Source organism: Rhipicephalus sanguineus, chromosome 1 (genome assembly GCF_013339695.2).
Source record: "Rhipicephalus sanguineus isolate Rsan-2018 chromosome 1, BIME_Rsan_1.4, whole genome shotgun sequence".
In the NCBI taxonomy this organism is placed as follows: Eukaryota; Metazoa; Arthropoda; class Arachnida; order Ixodida; family Ixodidae; genus Rhipicephalus; species Rhipicephalus sanguineus.
Window position 1 is genome coordinate 274,036,985 of NC_051176.1, and position 19,376 is coordinate 274,056,360.

The window sequence follows — 19,376 nt, forward strand, 5'->3', positions numbered from 1 at the left end:
GTGCATGACGCATAATATAACAGTATAAATCATGTGGCACACATATACTGGAAAGGACATTGCCATGACAAGGATTGTAAACAACAATATAAAGTGTTACAAAACAAACAGGCTAAATCAGACTAGAATAAATTTTAGGACACTGAAAGTATAGTGATGAATATATGGGCTACACATTAGTACTGGACAAAAGACATTATTTTAGCCAATCGCGTCGGCAATGGGTTTCAAAAGAAGCACTTGACCCCCCCCCCCTGCAAGCCACACCAGCGCTTTCCCTCCCCCACCCCTACGTGAGATGGACAAGAACGATTCCTACGTGAGATGGACAACAAAAGATTAGACAGTGCATGATCGATTACAGTGCTGGAGCCGCCAAGAACTGAGCAAGCAGGGGTATTAATAAGACATTCGTAATTAAAACGGTGAAAACGAGATGAATAACCGAGTTCAGGGATGAGTCAATTAATTTATGTACACATACTTATCATATTTTTCTGTTATCTGAAGATAACCTTGCCGTTATTTATTCGCGAGAAACAAAAAAAAAGTCTGAACCTGAGGAAGAAAGTGATCGGTAAAGGCAACCAAAGATGAAATTTCTGTTATCGATGTTGAGAAAGTTAGATTATAAAAAATTCCATCCAAACTGATTCGCAGTTTTGAATATTTAACGTGAGGTCGGGTCTATGTTTGAGCAGGATACCTGACGAGATACAGACAGCTGCTCCACCATGGTCCGTGCGTGAAAATGCGGCAGAACACTCCGCTACTTGTAACGTATTGTAGCCGCCGACGAAGCGGTTTGCGAGATTCGGGCAGCCGCGCTGCGGCCGCTCCGCCGCGCCTAGGAAAGGGCGCAGTGGCACCACGAGAAGTCCTAGGTTGACCGATCTAAGAGCAAAATGTTCAGATTTTGTTCTCCGCGCCCAGACGTCTCTGTTATTGTAAACGTGGTGACGCGGAGTGGTCGAAGTCGTTCGGCGGAGGAAATTCTTCAAGATTTCTTTCAGCAGTGATGTTGAAAGAAACCATCTTGACGACGAGGATTTTTCACTGGACGTAGAAGACTGTGAAAGCACCGAGAGTGACAGCGACGATGAACGATGAGCTGTTAACTCACGAGGAGCGAGTTGCACTTCACGTCCCCTCTTGCGTTAATGTTCTTTCACGCTCGTAAGTCACTTTGATTGTATTTAGTGTATAATATCCTTGAGCGAGATCAAAATAAAAGCATAGTCCCTCTTGTGCATTGCATGTATCACAATTATTGTGGATTTTATGGAGCGCCGCATGCCGCCAACACGCTCGAGCTCGACCAGCGAAGCGAAATGGTTAGAGCGATGGAACATGCAGTCACGGCCACAATCCACGCCTCTCGGCTAACTTCTTCGACGTTGCGAAAAGGATACGTGTGCATTCTTTTCGATATTCGTGTTTCGATCGTGCTGATCGAGCCTGCAACATGCGAGTGAAGTGAATTGCACACGGCTAGAGTCTCAGCATGGCTGTGACACAAGCGCTACTGAATGGGATGTTAAATGCTCGTGTTCCGTTGAAGACGTAACTCCGCGTTCCCGACTGCGCAAGTAATGTCTACGGCGTATTATGTTTGCAAACCATCACCACGTTAAACGTGCGGTCCCGTAAGCGATGGCGCTACTCGCTGGCGGCCTGCTACTGCGGCAAATCTGTCAGGCAGGCTCAGTACGTACTACCTCGGAGTTCCGTTCAGCTCATACGTCAATTTTAGTTCATGCAATTTTATGTAGCACGGCAGGATATCGCAAAGCATCGTTATCCACGGTAACGGAGCTGAAATATAACCTTTCACACCGCAGCAAATAATTAGGTGGCGAGTACTTAGCACTTTCCATGGTTTGGGAAGGCATTTTAGTCTCATATCCAATTCAGCGCAGCTCATGACTTCATCCGGTGAAAGTGGCACGGGCCGTACGTCCGCAAACGGGTTGACCCTCCTCCTGGCGCCATCTTGAAAAGCACGGCGCGCCACCCAGGCACGTAGGCAAGGGGGGGGCGGGGGGGGGGGGGGGGGGGGGCCCCCCCCCCCCCCCCCGAAATTTTTCCAGCCTTCTATATTGCAAGACTTTCTTTCGAACAATAAGGCCTTGCCCCCCCCCCCCCCCGAAAAAAATCCTGGCTACGTGCCTGGCGCCACCTATAGTTCGTGGGCATTGCGAATATATTTAAGCCGCTAAATATAACTGCGTGGCACTTAATACATGGTTTGCTATTGCCACCTTCTGACTTTGTGCGATTTTCTGGCCGCGTTCGCGCAGCAGGTTTTATGCGCCTGTAAAGTCGATATCCTCATAAAAAAAGAGTACAAGCATGACGCGAGAGCCGAAAAAATTAGGCGAGCAGTTCATCGTGCTTCACAGTGGTTAAAGCTCAGCTAGCGGTCTCGCGTTTTAATCGGCGGGTTATTCTCCAGCGGCACGGAAGACTTGACTCTAACCTTCTCAGGAAACAGTGGCATGGCCGTATAATTTCTTTTTTTCGCACGCCGCAAACGTTTGTTTACGAAAGTTGTGGGAATCGAGCGCGCCCTCCCCTTTGGCACCTCGTTTCCCAGCTAGCGCGTGTGCTGGCCTCGCGCGGCTCGAGCGCCGGGAACCGCCGTTAATCGGCAGTATGGCGACCACGGCGGCAGCGCCAGGCCGCCAGGCCTCTTTGGTGCGAGCCATGTGTCGGCTTCCCGGCGCGCGGGCATGCGTCCGCACATTCTCGACATGCTCACATGCTCACGCCACCCCGCTGGCCTACGTCACTGCGCTGCGCCTGTCCTCATTGGCCACCAGTGACAACACCCTTCCCCCTTGAGCTCGCTTCTGTCTGGCGCTGGCTTGCCCGCGTCAGATCGGTCAGGTGCTCTCAGGCCAGCTCGAGAGGTTGACGCGCTACTCTAGCAGGCGGCTTCTCGTTCGTGTGCTCGGCTGCTGCCCTTTGTGTGAGAGTTGTAGCGCCGCTGGCTATAGCGTACGCGATCGGTCTTGCGGAGTTCCCCTTACGGCCTGCAAGCCCGTGACTGTCGTACTGTGCTGCATCTTGGGTTAATGAACCCGTGTTGTTTGTAGACATCCTGCCACGAGTGCCTTTTCTGCGCCGTGCTGGAGAGTCGACGAACCCGGCCGTAGCGTCTTTGTTCGCTGCGGCAGTGGAGAACGTCGCGTCCCTTCCCGGTCGCCTCGTAGGGTAAGCTTTGTGCTAAACCTATCTCCACATAACTGGGCCCCACGTTGGGCGCCATTTATGTGGAGATAGGTTTGCGAGACGCTTACCGTACGAGGCGACCGGCAAGGGACGCGACGTTCTCCACTGCCGCAGCGAACAAAGACGCTACGGCCGGGTTCGTCGACTCTCCAGCACGGCGCAGAAAAGGCACTCGAGGCAGGATGTCAACAAACAACACGGGTTTATCAGAGAACACCCATACACTTAGAGAAGGGAAACTGTATCTTTGACAGTGCAACCGAAATAAGGGTAGCGGTGGCGTTATGAACTAAAGTAGCCGACCAAGAGATGCCGTTGTACAACAGGAAACGGAAGTGAGTTTTATGCAGTATGGCTGCCGTTTCTCGTTTTTGGTGGCTGTGCTCTAGGCACTATAGCTGTGCACTGCGCTCCGGTCGCCCGTGCTCGTACAAAAGAAATAAATGTATACGCCACGTTTTGTTCACTTACCGAGCCCCGCGAGTGTCGTAATGAATCTTCTGAACTCTCTTTCGTGTGTATTCCGTGCCCCAACTGTGTGAAATGCTACGAAGGTGCCAGGAGACGCCAATGCCTCAACTGGCATTAACGCACACAACACCGGCGACGTGTAAGCTTGATAATGTTTTATTACATATTCATAAATCATTAAAAGACAAAATACACCACTGAGCGTTCACACAAGCAAACAACGCGGTTACATCGTGAAGTAGTGGCTCATAAAGCGCGAACGCACGAGCAAGAAGACCTGAGCTACGAAACGTATGTATACGCTCGTGTACACTATAATAATTTCCCTATTTCCTCGTGCCACTTTTATGCAGCCTCTTTGGGACATCACCTAGCCGGTAGCTTTGCGGAGAGAATACGATAGCTTGCAGCGCAAAACTCACTGGCTACCTTCTCTCGACCTCTTGTGTTGCTTGACAAGCGCTGGTAAATGCGAGGGCGTGGGTGTAAATTCCCTCCACGACGGCCGCATTTGTTTTGTTTTATCGCCTACGAAAACTAGGCGACAAAACGGATGCGGCCGCCGTGACGGGCATTTCGGTGGGGTGCGAAAACTGAAAACACGTGTACTTAGCTTAAGGTGCACATAAAAGAACCCCAGGTGGTCAAAACTATGCGCTGACCCACTATGATGCGCGTCATAATCGCATCGTGGTTTCAGCCCGTAATTTTCCAAAAATAATACATTAAATTTCTATGGATTCAAAACTATTTTAACTGGTGGAGCGAACCTATAATAAATTCGCCCTGGATGAAAAATTATCCTAACGTCTAGTTTCTCTCTGCAGAGGCAATCGGCTAAGTTGTGACCAAAGAGGCAAGTAATGGCTCGGAGTAGCACAAAGTTTGTTTCAGCTTGCAGCTGACCGCAGACAAGTGGGCTGGGAAAATTCCAACCTTTCTTGGTAAAGAGCCCACTTGACAGCACAGCAAGTGCCCAGAAATTAATAGGTATGCTCTAATCATTCTGTGCGTTCCCACATTGTAAGTAACCACATGCTTAATTCACAACACAGATACATAACAAACACTCCATGGTGACAACAATACTGTAGGAAATATCAGTACATTGCTTATAAACACATGGACAACAAGTAAAATTGTACAATCAAGTCACGAGCTCCTTGGATTGCTTATCCTTTTTGCTTAGAACAATTATAACACAGCAGTAGATGAGCCCACAAACAATAGTCTTGGACTGATAAGTAAATTTTTGCAGCAGACTACCAAGTCTTTGCCTAGCCTACAGGGTTTGGGGGGTTCAACCCCCCCCCCCCCCGAAATTTTTCAGTTCTGCTTGCGTATATAGGCATGCACATATACAAACGCACGCACGAACATACATAAAGTATGGTTGAACCCCTCCCAGCCCCCCCGAAAAAAATTTCTGGCTACTGTTATGACTGGCAGTCCGACGCGCTGGCCATCAGAATCGGCGGGCGAGGCGTTCTCGCACTGCTAGAACACCTGCATCCTTCCTGGAAACGGAGTTCCCGGGGCGGCAAGCGACCGACAATGGGCATAATCTCGACCTCAAAGTCGGGGACGGCAAAGCCGGAGACAATGGGCCACCTGGGCTTGGCTTGGTGTGCTGCCGAAACGACCTGAGCTGTATGTTTTGACAGGAGTCGCCGCAGACCCTTTTCTGCCTTCGGGGAACCTGTTGTCCTGCTTCCCCCACGTGCGTGCCGTCGACCACCGGACCCTTGCTGCTTCAAGAGTGCAACGACCCCTCAGCGACAGTGAAATGGACTGTGCCATGGTGGGTGGGGTCGTGTGTGTGATTGGTGGTCATCAAGAAGGAGGAGCCAGCCTGAGGGGTTAAAACGACGGTGCTAAGTGAGAAATGGGGCTCTGAGCCCTCGGTAACAGGCTCATCCAATTCGCTTGTCGCTGAACTCTGACCTTGTCACGATGTAATTGAGTGTACGAAAGTGCCAGTAAACTTGTTATTGTTTTCCCAACTTGCTAGCAGCATTTCCTCAACCCGGAGACTCGACTACGCTACCAAACGGAGTCCGGGTATGACGCTGCCCTATCGTAGCAACAACCTGGTTGCGGAGGAGGGACGGATCTAAATACCGGTCGCAACAACTGGTTGCAGCGATGGGATGGATCCAAATACCCGGTCACGACACTACGCCCCTGCTAGCCTAATTCTCTGTTTTTGAATTCCGTGGTCTAGTGGTTATGGCGCTCGACTGCTGACCCGAAGGTCGCGGGATCGAATCCTGGCCGCGGCGGCTGCATTTTCGATGGAGGCGAAAATGTTTGAGGCTCGTGTACTTAGATTTAGGTGCACGTTAAAGAACCCCAGGTGGTCGAAATTTCCGGAACCCTCCACTACGGCGTCTCTCATAATCATATGGTGGTTTTGGGACGTTAAACCCCAGATATTATTATTCTTATGTTTTTGAATTCCAAATACCACAGAATCCTAATATGCACAAACATTTGCAGAAACAACTTGCGACAGTGAGCAGTGCAAAATGGGCGATTAGTCACCTCCATCATAATACGAAGCAGTTTCTCTGACACCCCTCTCAAGTGTGCTACAGCACCTATCAACAGATAATGCTTTTTCCAATTTTCTGACAAAATTGAAAGCTGCTACTGTGGGCACTGTTAAATTACCTAGAGTCTTTTCCTGCATCTCCACTGCTTTGAACATCATGGAGATTTGGTTTGGTGAAGACAAACCTTGGCTTTTGTCTTTCAAGAGATACTTGCACTGTGAGCATGGTGCGTTTTTCAGAAATGCTTGTACTAGGTATCCTGACACGTAACAAACTATGTTTGATTCAAGTACATCTGGTGGTTCTTTGGTGCGTTCGGTGTCTGAAGGGTTTGAGGTGAAGGTGTCGGCCACAGCAGGACTTTCTTGATCGAGTCTTAATTTCTTTAGCTCAGTTAGAAGAACAGCCTTATCTGCTTCACAGTTGCCGCCATCTGAAAGCTTGAAGAGCTTCCCGACAATGATATGCCTGAGACCGCCAGTGAACTGAAATATGTTTGGAGTCTCATTACAGCCGTGCTGCTGCCGAACGATCCCAAACAAGTTCTCCAAGGGATCCTGATTCAGACGACGAGCGAGCAAAAATTTGAAGTTTTAGGATTCCTGCAGATCTGCCCACAGCATACAAACCGCTTTAATCGTCACCTGCCAACCCTGAATGGTTCTTGGTTGCCTAGGTGCTTTGAATTTCCAAGATTTAATTCATGCAGTGCAAGAATTCAGTGCGCCCTGTAGAAGTATTAATTGCATGCCTCATTTTTCTCTCAGTTATCTTTACACAAGAACTGTTCAATGAATCAAACAACTGATCTATTTTCTCAACAAACTCAACCGTGCTTGTGGCTTCTGGTGGTAGAACATTAAATGCTATGAATGCTTCTATTGCTAGATAGACACTGGTGCTGAGCGCCTGAGTGGCCCACTTTACTTTCATATTACCAAATGCACTTTCATAGATGTGCCCTCAGTGAGTTTGGGTAAGTATTTTAGTTTCAGGTGATATGCTGATTCATACAAAGTCTTAATATGCCCCCAGGAAGCAACCTTATCACCAATAGAAATATCATGCTTCCTCAGATTATTCCTCATACATTTCAACAGGTGGGGGACGTCAAAATGAAGGAAATCTTCTCTTTATCAGTAATAAAGAAAGGCCTGTCAACGCTCACACCCAGTGTCCTTGCAATAACGCAAATGCTGCTACCCTGGTCACAAACCAATGCTTTGACGAAGAGGCCACATGCCTTTAGCTCAATGATTAGCATTTTCAATTACATTAAAAGGGGCCCTGTATGAACTGTCCCCTCTCCTGTCAAAAAGGCTACTGGCCGTATCCATTTCTTCGCTATCCCAGAGACCAACACAAGTGCTGCAGTGTTCGCTGTGCCATTTGTTCTTTCTCTGGCATTATCAACATATCCATGTATGATGTCTTCCTTAGGGTCATACTGCAGATTTCTTTTTAAAGAAATCTTGTCAAAAATCAGGCAGCAAGCTCTGTCTTGAGTTTTCCCCCCTTTTTTTTGCCTTTTCTTTGAATAACTCGACAATCTGAGACAGAACTCCTGTCTTTATATTTACGACCGACAGCCATGTTCTTAAGGGCTTTACTGTTGGAAGGCTTAGTACTATACTCTATTCCAGAAGTTCCGTGCAGCAGAGCCAAGGCTACATGACCCTGGAGCGCAGGTTGTTGCGAAGCGAGATGTAGTGCCCCATATACGTAGCCCGTTGTTTGTCCTCATGACTTTTGCAAGCGGTCTCGTCGGAGGATTTTTACTTGAAGGCTTCTCTGCGTGTTGTAGCTGTGATTTCTATGACGATTTTGTCGCATTTTCTGTATAAAACAATTTTTGTGGCTCCATGACACTGAAGAAAGAGTTCTTGCTTGTACGTGTTATAACATGCAAATGACGAAAGAAATAACGCTGTTGTGGCTCGTATGTGTTATGTTTTTACTCATAAAGTACGAAGGAATGGTACGACACTGTCTAAACATTTATGAGTAGTCCGCACAGCCCGAGCGTCCACAGCGCCGCGGAGGACCCAGTCTTGGGTTGTGATTAGTCCGCGGTTGCACGGTGTCCCGAGACGCTCTTGCCGCTTTCGCTGCAGCGCTCGCCGCTAGCAGACGACAGGGCGCGGAAGGATACACTTAGATGTGCTCGCCCTCCTGATTTGTTGAGAAGGCCTGTAGCTTCCACAGTGCTGCACGGAACTTCTGGAACAGAGTATAGGGGTGTGCGAATATTCGAATCGAATACTACCTAATCGAATAATTCGACAGTACGAATATCTAAAACGCGACAAAGGCCAATGGTGCAACTTGGTGAAGGTGGGGTCGCTAAAACTAGCGCTAACGTCTTTACAATAGGCCTTTCGTTAAAACTTTCACCGATTTCCTCGTTCGAAAATGAGCGCATGTTTACTTTAGAGGAGATTATGTTATTTCAGCACGTAAAAAAAAGAAAGACAAGAAAAGTGGCAAGCCCTTCTCAACTTCGCTTCCGGACTTCTTGCATAGTTCGGTCGCATATGCCGCAAGGGCCGTAAAACATCCCGACTTTGGCCTGCGAAACCCTTGATGACTGGTTTCAGATGTGAAAATTTGTTCACGCTGCGCAGTCGCCACTGCCACACTGACCACTCGTTCAGAAACTCCGTTCTATCAGAAACTCCTATCATTTCGGCGTACAATCAAAACGCTGCTGTGAACGGGCGCCCGAAGATTTTCGGGCCCAGAGCACCCATGGCTATGGAGCACAATAACGTGACCATTGTCAGATGAGCCGTATTGTACGGCCATAGGAAAAAAAAAGCTTTCTACTGTACCACCCTCTCTTACCCTTTAGGAAGTTAAAAGTGGCGCTGCTGACTAGAATGGTGTCTCTTCTATCAACATGGTTCCACGCCTACAAAAGCTGAAAAGAAAAAAAAAAAGACTCCCGAACAAGTGCGTAAGCTGTCACCACGCCGTAGCTTCCTTGATTTTTTTTTTTTTTTGTCTTGCCGTAACTGGTGGTGCACGCTTCGATACTATTCGATATTTTCTGCCACTATTCGGCACTATTCGATTAGAATTCGATTCGAGATGAAATTTCACTCTTCGCACACTCCTGCTTAGTACCTTTGATAGAAATTTATATGCCTCAGGGCTTGTAAAGTAAAGACTGAGGGCAAACTGTCTAAGTTGCATCGGCCATCGTCTCCCATGTTTTTGCAGTGGTTGCAGATGCATTTGCACTCTTAGTATTTCCAAAAAGTCTTTATTTAGGTACCTGCCTGCTTCAAGAAGAAGCTGCGCATGAGATGCAATTGGTCTCTTGGGCTTTTTAAGTCTTGCAACAATTTGATCGAGGTGGGAGTTCTCGTCACAATAGCGCTGAAGCCTCTTCATAGAACGTGGAGTGAGCACCTTCCGGGTCCTGGTCTTGGCTCTTCAGGTTCCTGGAAAATGAAAAACCCGCATCACTAATGTTAAGTCTAAGCAAGAGGCTTTAAAACTTACACTTTGCTTAAATGGTTTGCTAAGCTTGGTACACTAGAAACACGTACGTTTGTATTTTAATGCAACGTATTATTACCTGGAATTTTGTGTGGATCCTTTACAAAATTTGCAAGCTATGCCCAACTTGAAATACCAGGTCAGGCTAGTGTAAAAGGCTAATTTGGTATTTTTGCATGTTATGACAACAAAACAAACACAGGCAAAATGTATTTTTTGTCACACAGCCACGTATATGACTGGCCAAAAGTAGGTACACACCCAGTGGCAGATAGTAAAACGTTAAAAGAAAAGTGCATTTATTTAATGAAAGCATCTATTTAAGGTGGCGGTTCCACTACCACCATCTTGCCAATAGTTCGAAAAACGACAACAGACGACGCCACTCATCCACGTTTGCAGAAAGCGAGAAAATTGCGCGCGCAAGTATGGTCAGCGTCGCCTCGCGCGTGTTTTATATGTTATATGTCGCGCTAGGTGACGGAAATCGGCCGACAAAAAGCAAGGAGCACAAACGCAGACGGCGTCTTTCACCTACAATCGGGGCCAACTGTTGGCGTCGTTTCAACGACATGACGATAAGTGCCCCAGTTTGTAAGGACAAACGCTCGCTTTCTATTGCAGCCCTTGAGAAAGGACAGCGCAGCGTCTAAATACAATCGCTTGAGAACAAAAGAAAAAAAAAACACGCACACACACGCACACTGGTGCGTACAACAGCGTGCTCTCACACTCGCACACACGCACGCTCTCACCCACACGCACGCGCTACGCTCTCACTAACGCACTCACTCACATAATATAATGTGCCTCAGTGAAATAGTATTGAACAACACATCAATCAAACGCTTCGCAGCGTTTCAGTGGAATTGCACGGCCGCTACTAAAACAATCATTTTGGTTCACTTTAGCGACCGTGCCAGTGACTTTTATAGCATCGCGCGAGCGCATGTCTGTTGTGTGTGTGTGTGTGGGGGGGGGGGGGGGGGGCGTGCTCTTGCTTATTACAATTGGAGGAGGAAAAAATAGACCGACAGATTTCAGCAAATTATAATTCGAGAGTTATCTGCGAAATTTCATCCTCTCAAACTGCAATAAACGGTTACCAAAATGAAGTACATCTTGATGATCAGTTGAACACATGACTACCACTAATTACCGGAGTTAGAACCTCCTAGAACACATGCTTCTGCCAGCGAGACGTCTGACAATGAATGCGTTTGCGTGAGGAAGAAGACAATGATTTTTCCATGTGAGGCATGATTTTTTTTCTCTTGGGAACAGTAATAAACTAAGATGGTTTGTGCGTTGGAGGGCAAGACACCCCGTTATTTTCGTCTCTTCGTTCTCATTTGTAACCTTTCGCGACGCTGTGCAGGCGCGTTCGTGGTCGTCTCGCACGAGCGTTTACAACGATGAAAGCCAGGCGCAAGACGCGCGTAGTCACACATACTGCTGACTGAACTTCTTGTATAGCTTCCACAGCGTTGCATATATTGTATGAAACTGAGTATAGGTACATCGGCCAGCGTAGGCGTGCACACGAGGGGGCTGGGCGCCCCCCCCCCCCCCTTGGGAGGGAGAGAATACAACATTTATTGGTAGAAATAAGTCGCTATGGGGGGTGGGCCTCCTAGTCCGGAAGACCATTGGCTCTTGCCGCCGCCCGGGCACGACGGTCGACCAGGGCTTGTTGCTGCACTGGGTCAGAGCTGGACAGGGTCGCCTTGGGGGCTTACATGACCGGTCATGTAGGCTTTTACAGAATCCAGTTTTTATTTATGCTTGTTCTATAAAAGCATGAATACACTTATTTGTTGTGGAAAGCTGTGGTTTTCCTTTATTTTGACTTACAGGCACCATCGACAAGTTTTCCATTTAGGTTGCCGCAAAAGTTTTTCAACAAAATGTTCATCAGTAGCATATGTATCGGCACTATTTTGTTCATGTGGCCACTCTCACGTGCGTTTAAGTCAGGTTATTCTTCGTTGACCAGACATTGCACTGTCCGCCTTGTACTGTGCTACGAACTAGTTGTTATCCGATCATTAGTAGTAGTTCTGACTACGCAGCAAGCCGCTTTACGACAAAGTAGCAGTGCGCAACAGCGTTATCACTAGGTAGAGTAGTCCTCCTCAGTCGAACTGTTTCCTGACACCGTAGCCCTCATTAGTGGCAAAGACAGTGATCGTCTTATCCGAAGTGAGTGCGTCTTTTCACAAAGCACAATATAACTTTTCCAGGGTCCCGTACATTGAATATTCTGCCACGTTGACTAGAACGTTCTGCATCTTCAACAAACTCTCGCTTCTGTCGCATCGTTGCAACTAGGACGTAATTACCTGATTGGGTACAACTTACCACTACTGGTCAGTGGAAGTTGTCGGCACAGTGCTCGACAGGCATACTTTGAAAATTGCGGCAATGACAAGCTTTCATACGTTCACCATCGTGTCCCCTTTGAAGCGGCGCTACATACGTATCATTCACACGGCATGTCAGCGTCCTTCCTTTCACAATTTCGAACCTCACAGGCACGAAAACACTCAAAGGAACGCGCAAAACACAAGCAGCTGAACCACAAAGAGATGCACATTACTAAAGACGTGCCGGGGAACACTGGTTCTAAGAACGCGTGACGAACGCGCAATCTTCCTGCATACCGAAACCATTTGCCGCTTGATGAGACCGCCCCACCTGCTGACGTGGGGCGAGTGGAAAGGGTTTATCACTAAGCCCTCCTCCTTTTACGGTTGATGTTTGTTACGCGCGGCGACTAGACTTAGCTAGTGAAGCAAACTATCAGGACTGGAGATATAATTCATGCCTGTTCTACCCGTTTTATTATGTTTATTTGCGCCACTTTTGGCGAACGCTTGAACTCGCATAAAGCAACTTGATGTTTCATTTCAGAGATGGAGCTACCACCAAAAAACGCCTGTGAGACTTATGATTCATTGAAAATATTTTGTTTGAAGCACTGAGTGGTCAAGTTAGTGAGCACAAGTAGATAAAAGACACAATATGCATCTACTAATGTGCAATACTCGTTGGCAATTAGCGTCTAAAAGAAAAAAAAAGCGAGTTTCTACGGGACTGGTCAGCGGGAAAATTACGTAAATTCACTGCTGTCTTGCAGGTTCCCTAATAAAGATAAAGGAATTTTCTCTTCATAGAATCATAGAAAGGGCCTTGCTTCTTCATTATGTAGAAGTTCACAGTAGCAGCTTGTATAGTTTTGTCGCTTCATCGGTAATGCGTGACCAAGTACAGCCATAAACTGCCGCATTGACACAATAATAATTCATCAAGTTTTCGTCAGAACACAAAGCAACTTCGCATGGAAAATAAGTGTAATGTAGTCTACGTAGCCACTAAATATTATTGTTCTGCTTTGAAAAGTAAAAAAGATATTCTCACAAAACTTTTAATATTTTGCCCATTTTCATTGGAGCGTAAATAAATTACTAATTATTTTATGGCTAATATCTCTTCATAGAAACCTTAAATAGCACTTCTTCTAAAGGCACGGTAAATTTGGTCTTGTTATGTTGAACAGTTTCGCCGTACTGGCCGTACAACGGAGGCTTGTACAACGAAAATGCCTTTTGTTGCTCACACTATTTTCATTGCTATTAGGTAACGCTTCCGAACAGGCATTAACACCAGGTGTCATTAGAAAGCGGAGATCATAAGCTTTCTGAATTACTACAATTAATATTTATTTGTCAAGCGCAGCGAGCACAGTGTGTCCGCAAACAATGCGTAAAATGCGGAGGGGGGGTTCGCTGGAGTGGGACCGCCACCTTAATGTAATGAGCTGTATCATTAACCAGTTGTAGTGCCAATATTTATATACTGGGGACGCATGTGGGAATATTTCCTTTTTGTTTTGTAGAATGAAGACACACTTACTGGAATTGTTATGCAATCTTGCATTAAGCTTGCTTTAATAAGAGGAAGAATACCTACTCTGTGTAGTTGGTGCTGTTGGCAATGGCTCCTGTGCCCCCATGGATGCTGGCTCTTGTATTGGTGGAGAGATATTGAGGGGCACTAGAAAAGAATGCTGTATATCACTATAAAAATTTAAGCAGGAGCAATGGCATTGTGCTTTATTTTTGGAAAGCTCCCACTTACTGGTCTCACGCCTTGATGCTGACAGCTCTGGAGAGGTCGGGGAAATCTTTGTATTTTGAAAGTACACATCATTACATTGATTCTATATCCGCTTTAGAAAAAACACATCAGATGAAATACACACTTTCATTCAAGTAAACAATGAAACTTGCCATCTATGGAAGGAGCAAAACGATGCTTCGGCACTTGTAACATAAGAAATATTATTCGCGAAACCACTGCCATTACAGGGTTGAAGGTACGAAATACTCATCAGGCAAAATTCGTTACAAAATTTAGATTTTATAGTAATCGTGAAACAAAGGAAAATGACAAGAGTTTCTGAACAAGCTCGACGGTCCCAACACCACACACACCCCTACACTCTGGCGAGATGGGTCTCAGATCTCAGTATCGGTGTAGGGGTATGAGACCCCAGAGACCGCATTAACTTTAAGCCCCCTTGACTTTAAGAACTGCTGATAATAATCTAAATGTTTAACACAATCTAATCATTCATGGAGAACCCCAAAGCACTTAAAAGTTCTCTTTCACCTAATGCGATTACCATTACGTTCAATAATCACCGCTGTTCACGCCCCTCGCGGATATAAAATCTATTTAAAAAAACTCGCGCTCGATTATTCGAAGAAACGCTGCACGCATAGCCACTTAAATTTGCCTAGGCGTCCTACTGCAAATCACGCGCAATCGCTTTACGTACAGTACACCGAAATCACAAACCAGACGTGTCGCGTGTGCAAATTACACGGCAATGCAAAGCTGACACTGAACAATATGTGGTTCATGTATTCGTCATGATAGCAGTATATTAGTTCATGTAAAAACTATGTCAAAGAAACGACGACGGACCATTGAACAAGAGCATAACTGACGCGCCGGTTTACCTGTTTACGGTGCGGAATCAACAGATCGACTCCATGAAAGCGTCAAACGTACCCCTCGATCTCGATCGCTGCGGCATTCCTAAATTCGCCGGTAAAGTGAGTCAGCTACTGTTGTTGTAAAGATAAAAGGGCGTCTGCGAACTGAAGCGAAAGGTGCTTCCGCATTTACGTTGCCGCCGAACAATTTGAACGCCAACGGCCACGGAAAAGATCGATACAAATTGGATTTCGGTCCTGTTAGTCGAAGTCTTAAAACGTTGACACTTCAATTAAAAAGCAACTATACAAATTAGGTCTAAATGTAATTCACTCCCTAGTTGTCCAAAGCAAAATAACATGTTTGAATAATTCATTGGCTTGCGCAAAACAATTTATTAAAGTGGAAAATTTGGATGGTTCACCGTCCCTAGCAGGGAAAATGCAAACTAAGGTAGCCGACCGCTAAAAGAGGAGTCAGTAGCTCCACTCTGCGCGCATATCGATGGAACTCGCCGCGGTCGATTTTTTCGCCCTCTGCGGCGATCGCTAGAACTTGAGACTTCCCGGGGCCTGGGTTTATTAACCCAAGATGCAGCACAGTACGACAGTCACGGGCTTGCAAGCCGTAAAGGGAACTCCGCAAGACCGATCGAGTACGCTTGCCGGCGGCGCTACGACCATCACACAAAGGGCAGCAGTCGAGCGCACTGACGAGAAGCCGCCTGCCAGAGCAGCGCGTCAACCTCTCGTGCCGGCCTGAGTGCATCTGACGCGGGCAAGCCAGCGCCAGACAGAAGCGAGCTCAAGGGGGAAGGGTGGCCAATAGTGGCCTATGAGGACAGGCGCAGCGCAGTGACGTAGGCTAGCGGGGTGGCGTGAGCATGTCGAGACATGTGCGGACGCATGCCCGCGTGCCGGGAAGCCGACACATGGCTCACACCAGACAAAGAGGCCTGGCCAGGCCTGGCGCTACCGCCGTGGTCGCCATACTGCCGATTAACGGCGGTTCCCGGCGCTCGAGCCGCGCGGGGCCAGCATACGCGCTAGCTGGGGAACGAGGCGCCAAAGGGGAGGGCGCGCTCGATTCCCACAAAGTAGATGACTGCTACTGCAAGCATGCCATATCAAAACAGTCATGTGATTCATAGTCGACACCGCAGAACATCAGTAGCGTGCATGGCTTCATTTCGGAGTGCATGTGGACCATTACGCATCTTTAACATGACAGAATGAGACTTACCTCGAGGTATACGTCCAGGGGAGTAGCCAGAAATTTTTTTCGGGGGGTGGGGGGGGGGGGTTCAACCATACTTTATGTATGTTCGTGCGTGAGTTTGTATGTGTGCGTGCATATATACGCAAGCAAAACTGAAAATTTTCGGGGGGGGGGGGGGTTGAACCCCCCAACCCCCCCCCCCCCTTGGCTACGCCCCTAACACGTCATACACGCTGTAATCGCGACTTGGAAAATGCATTTTGCTTTGAGTCGGGCGTCGTTGTCTTCGATCGTCTGTTCCTCAACGTAAACGCGATTGACGAGGCCTTCTCCTTTTAAGTTCGCTTTTCGGAAGCGCTAGTGAAGCTTGAAGATCTTTTTGAAGCCACACTGCAGGCGGTACATTGTAAGGCGCCGTAAGTGCACCGCGAGAGCTCTGCACGTGCGCGGTAGTGAGCGGCAGCGCGTTGGAGAGAAGGGAAAACGCGCGTTGTGTGCCCCCAGTTTCTATTTTTATGCCAGAGATGGCGCTGCCTGTCAAGAGCAGATCTCAGGGGAGTACAAGAAGCGCATGCATACGCACATAGGCTCCTCAGTAGAGGACTGCGGGGCAATCGACGACGCGACTGACGGACGTGAAAGCTGAAGCGCTGTTGCGATTTCAAGCTTTCTGAAGCGTACTGAGCTGTTTACTTGTTGTTTTGTTTTCATTTGTCGTTTCGTGAACACGAGAGAACGTATTTACAGCCTAGAAAGTGTGGTATTACAGGCTGTGCTTTTGCAGCCCCAGCGCGCTGAAGAATAAAAAAAGAAGGTAAGTAAATAAATAAATAAATAAATAAATAAAGATAAATAGCTGGCATCTTGCCCTTAGGCGTCCTGCAGCTCAGAAATCCTCCAATCTTTGGGACCGACGCTAAAATTGAGCTCGGGACAAGACCATTCCATCGTTAGAGGACATGGCGGTGGTCATAGCTCGTCTCCTGAGAGCTCAGAAGGCGGGATTACGTAACTTCTCACCGCCGGCGAGGTGCATGCCCGACTTCCGGACAATTTGAGCTGCCATGGAAGCCACCGCTAGCGACGGTAAACAAATCGCTAGGGGACGTGGAAGGGGGCATCCATTGTCGCCCTCTCCCTGGCGCTCGCCACTCCTCCGAACTCCAGGATCGGCACAGGAACAAGTCCTGGGACATGAGTTCATCGCGAGTGGACGCGGCGGGCTTTCTCGCTCGTCTCTTGTGCGCCCTCTAAGTGGATTGGCGTCCTTCTAAGTGGATTGCGCCAACTGGGCGACGTCTAGGCCATGACGACGGCCGACAAAAGCTCCTATGCGTACCAGGACGTCCTAAGTGCGCGGCTAGATCCCATTAAGATCCCTCCACACCACATTGCACTTCTCCGTCCACATGACCAGACACAGCGCAACGAGGCCCTCGTCCCGGCATTGCTGCCGCTCTCGAGTGTAAATAAAGGTTGTCCAAAGACCCCGGCCGTTTTGTGTCACTTCTACATATGAAAAATCCTTGAACAGGGACTGTCGTTGGAGACAACGTTTCGTCAAATCGACTTGTCAAAGCAGCAAATGCTTTCCTTAGAACCGCGTATGTGTGCACCTTTGTCCCTCTGCCCCAACGACAGAAGGTAAGGGGGATCTCTTTTTTTTTTTTTTGCGCTTGCTCCGCTTGTGTCGTTGCTAAGGAACACTGTTGTTGCTTTTCCAAATACAAGTCTTCTACTTGAGGAACGTTGGTTCCAGCGACAGCGCCTCAAAGATTTTAAAGGGACACTAAAGGCAAATATTAAGTCGGCATTGATTGTTGAAATAGCGGTCCAGAAACCTCGTAGTGCTACTTTTGTGCCAAGGAAGTGCTTATTTTGAAATAAAATCACTTTTTAGTGGCCCGCATCGCGTTAGCGCGCTTCAGATCACCCGCCTGAAAGCCGCCTTTCTGACGTCACTGTTGCCGTGCCCAACGTTGGCCGCCGTTACTGCGCGGCGGCGTGCACTGGCGGCGTGCATCATTCGGGCATCCGGCAACATCACATGTTTGCGGTATTTTGTCGAACTTTCTGTCAGAACGACTTGCACGAGCGTGCAAAACACGCGGCAGTACGCGGTACCGAAACGACCACTGAGACGCGACCGCGTGGAGCGAATCCGGGCGCCGGGTGAAGCGCAGTTCGGCGAAAACGGAATCTTTGAACCGCGCGCGCCATTCCCCATGGCAACGCCAAAGAGGTTCTTTTTTCCATGAATCAAACAGAAACGAACGAGCAGAATTTTATTACGTCTCTTGATGCACGGAAGTTTTTTTTTTTTATTGCAGCTAGTATGATTTCTAGTGATTATTTGTAGTCGGACGCTCTCACGTTATTCATGGCCTCCGAGATAACGGGTGCTTGGTCCGCCATCTCGGAGGTCATGAGTTATTGCGATCGGTTCCAAAATGTCCCACTCGTGGTGCTCATCGTAAGTACCTCGGAGTATGGGTAAATGAGGGGGATAGATATATGGAGGTACAAGAGAAAGCATCGGTAGCAAAGGGAAAGAGGAATGCTGCAGCTATGAAGCACAGAGCTTTATGGGGATACAATAGGTACGAGGTGCTTCGAGGGCTGTGGAAGGGTGTGATGGTCCCGGGGCTTACATTTGGGAACTCAGTAGTGTGCATGAAGTCAGAGGTACAATCAGGAATGGATGTAAATCAAAGGACGGTGGGCCGCCTCGCGTTGGGCGCTCACGGGAAGACGACAAATGAGGCTGTAAAGGGTGATATGGGATGGACAGGCTTTGAAGTGAGGGAAGCTCAGAGCAAAATGAGATTCGAAGAGAGGCTGAGGAAAATGAAGAACAATAGATGGGCAGAGAAGGTTTTCAGGTATTTGTATAGAAAAAGCGTTGACACGCAGTGGAGAAAAAGAACTAGGAGGCTCATCAGTAAATATACGGCTAGCAGTGCGGGCGATATGGCAACAAGGAGCATTAAGCGGAAGGTCAGGGAGGCGGAGAGGACTTATTGGATGGCAGCGATGGAAAAGAAGCCGGCTCTGAGTAACTACCGAAAGGGAAACAACGAAATAAGGAGGGAAATGTTTTACGATAATTCAAGGGGAAGCGCTTTACTGTTTGAAGCAAGGTCGGGCTGCCTTAGAACGCGTAGTTATAAAGCGAGATTCAGTAACGACGAAGAACAATGTACATGCTGCGGGGGAACTAAGGAAACGATGGAACATGTACTGATTGAATGTGGCGATATTCACCCAGGTATACGTGTGGGCACGAGTCTACATGAAGCCTTGGGTTTTAGGGGCAACAATGGAAAGCTGCACACGTCCGCGATAGAAATAAGTAAGAGACGGTTAGAGTATTGGTGGCAGAAAAGTAGA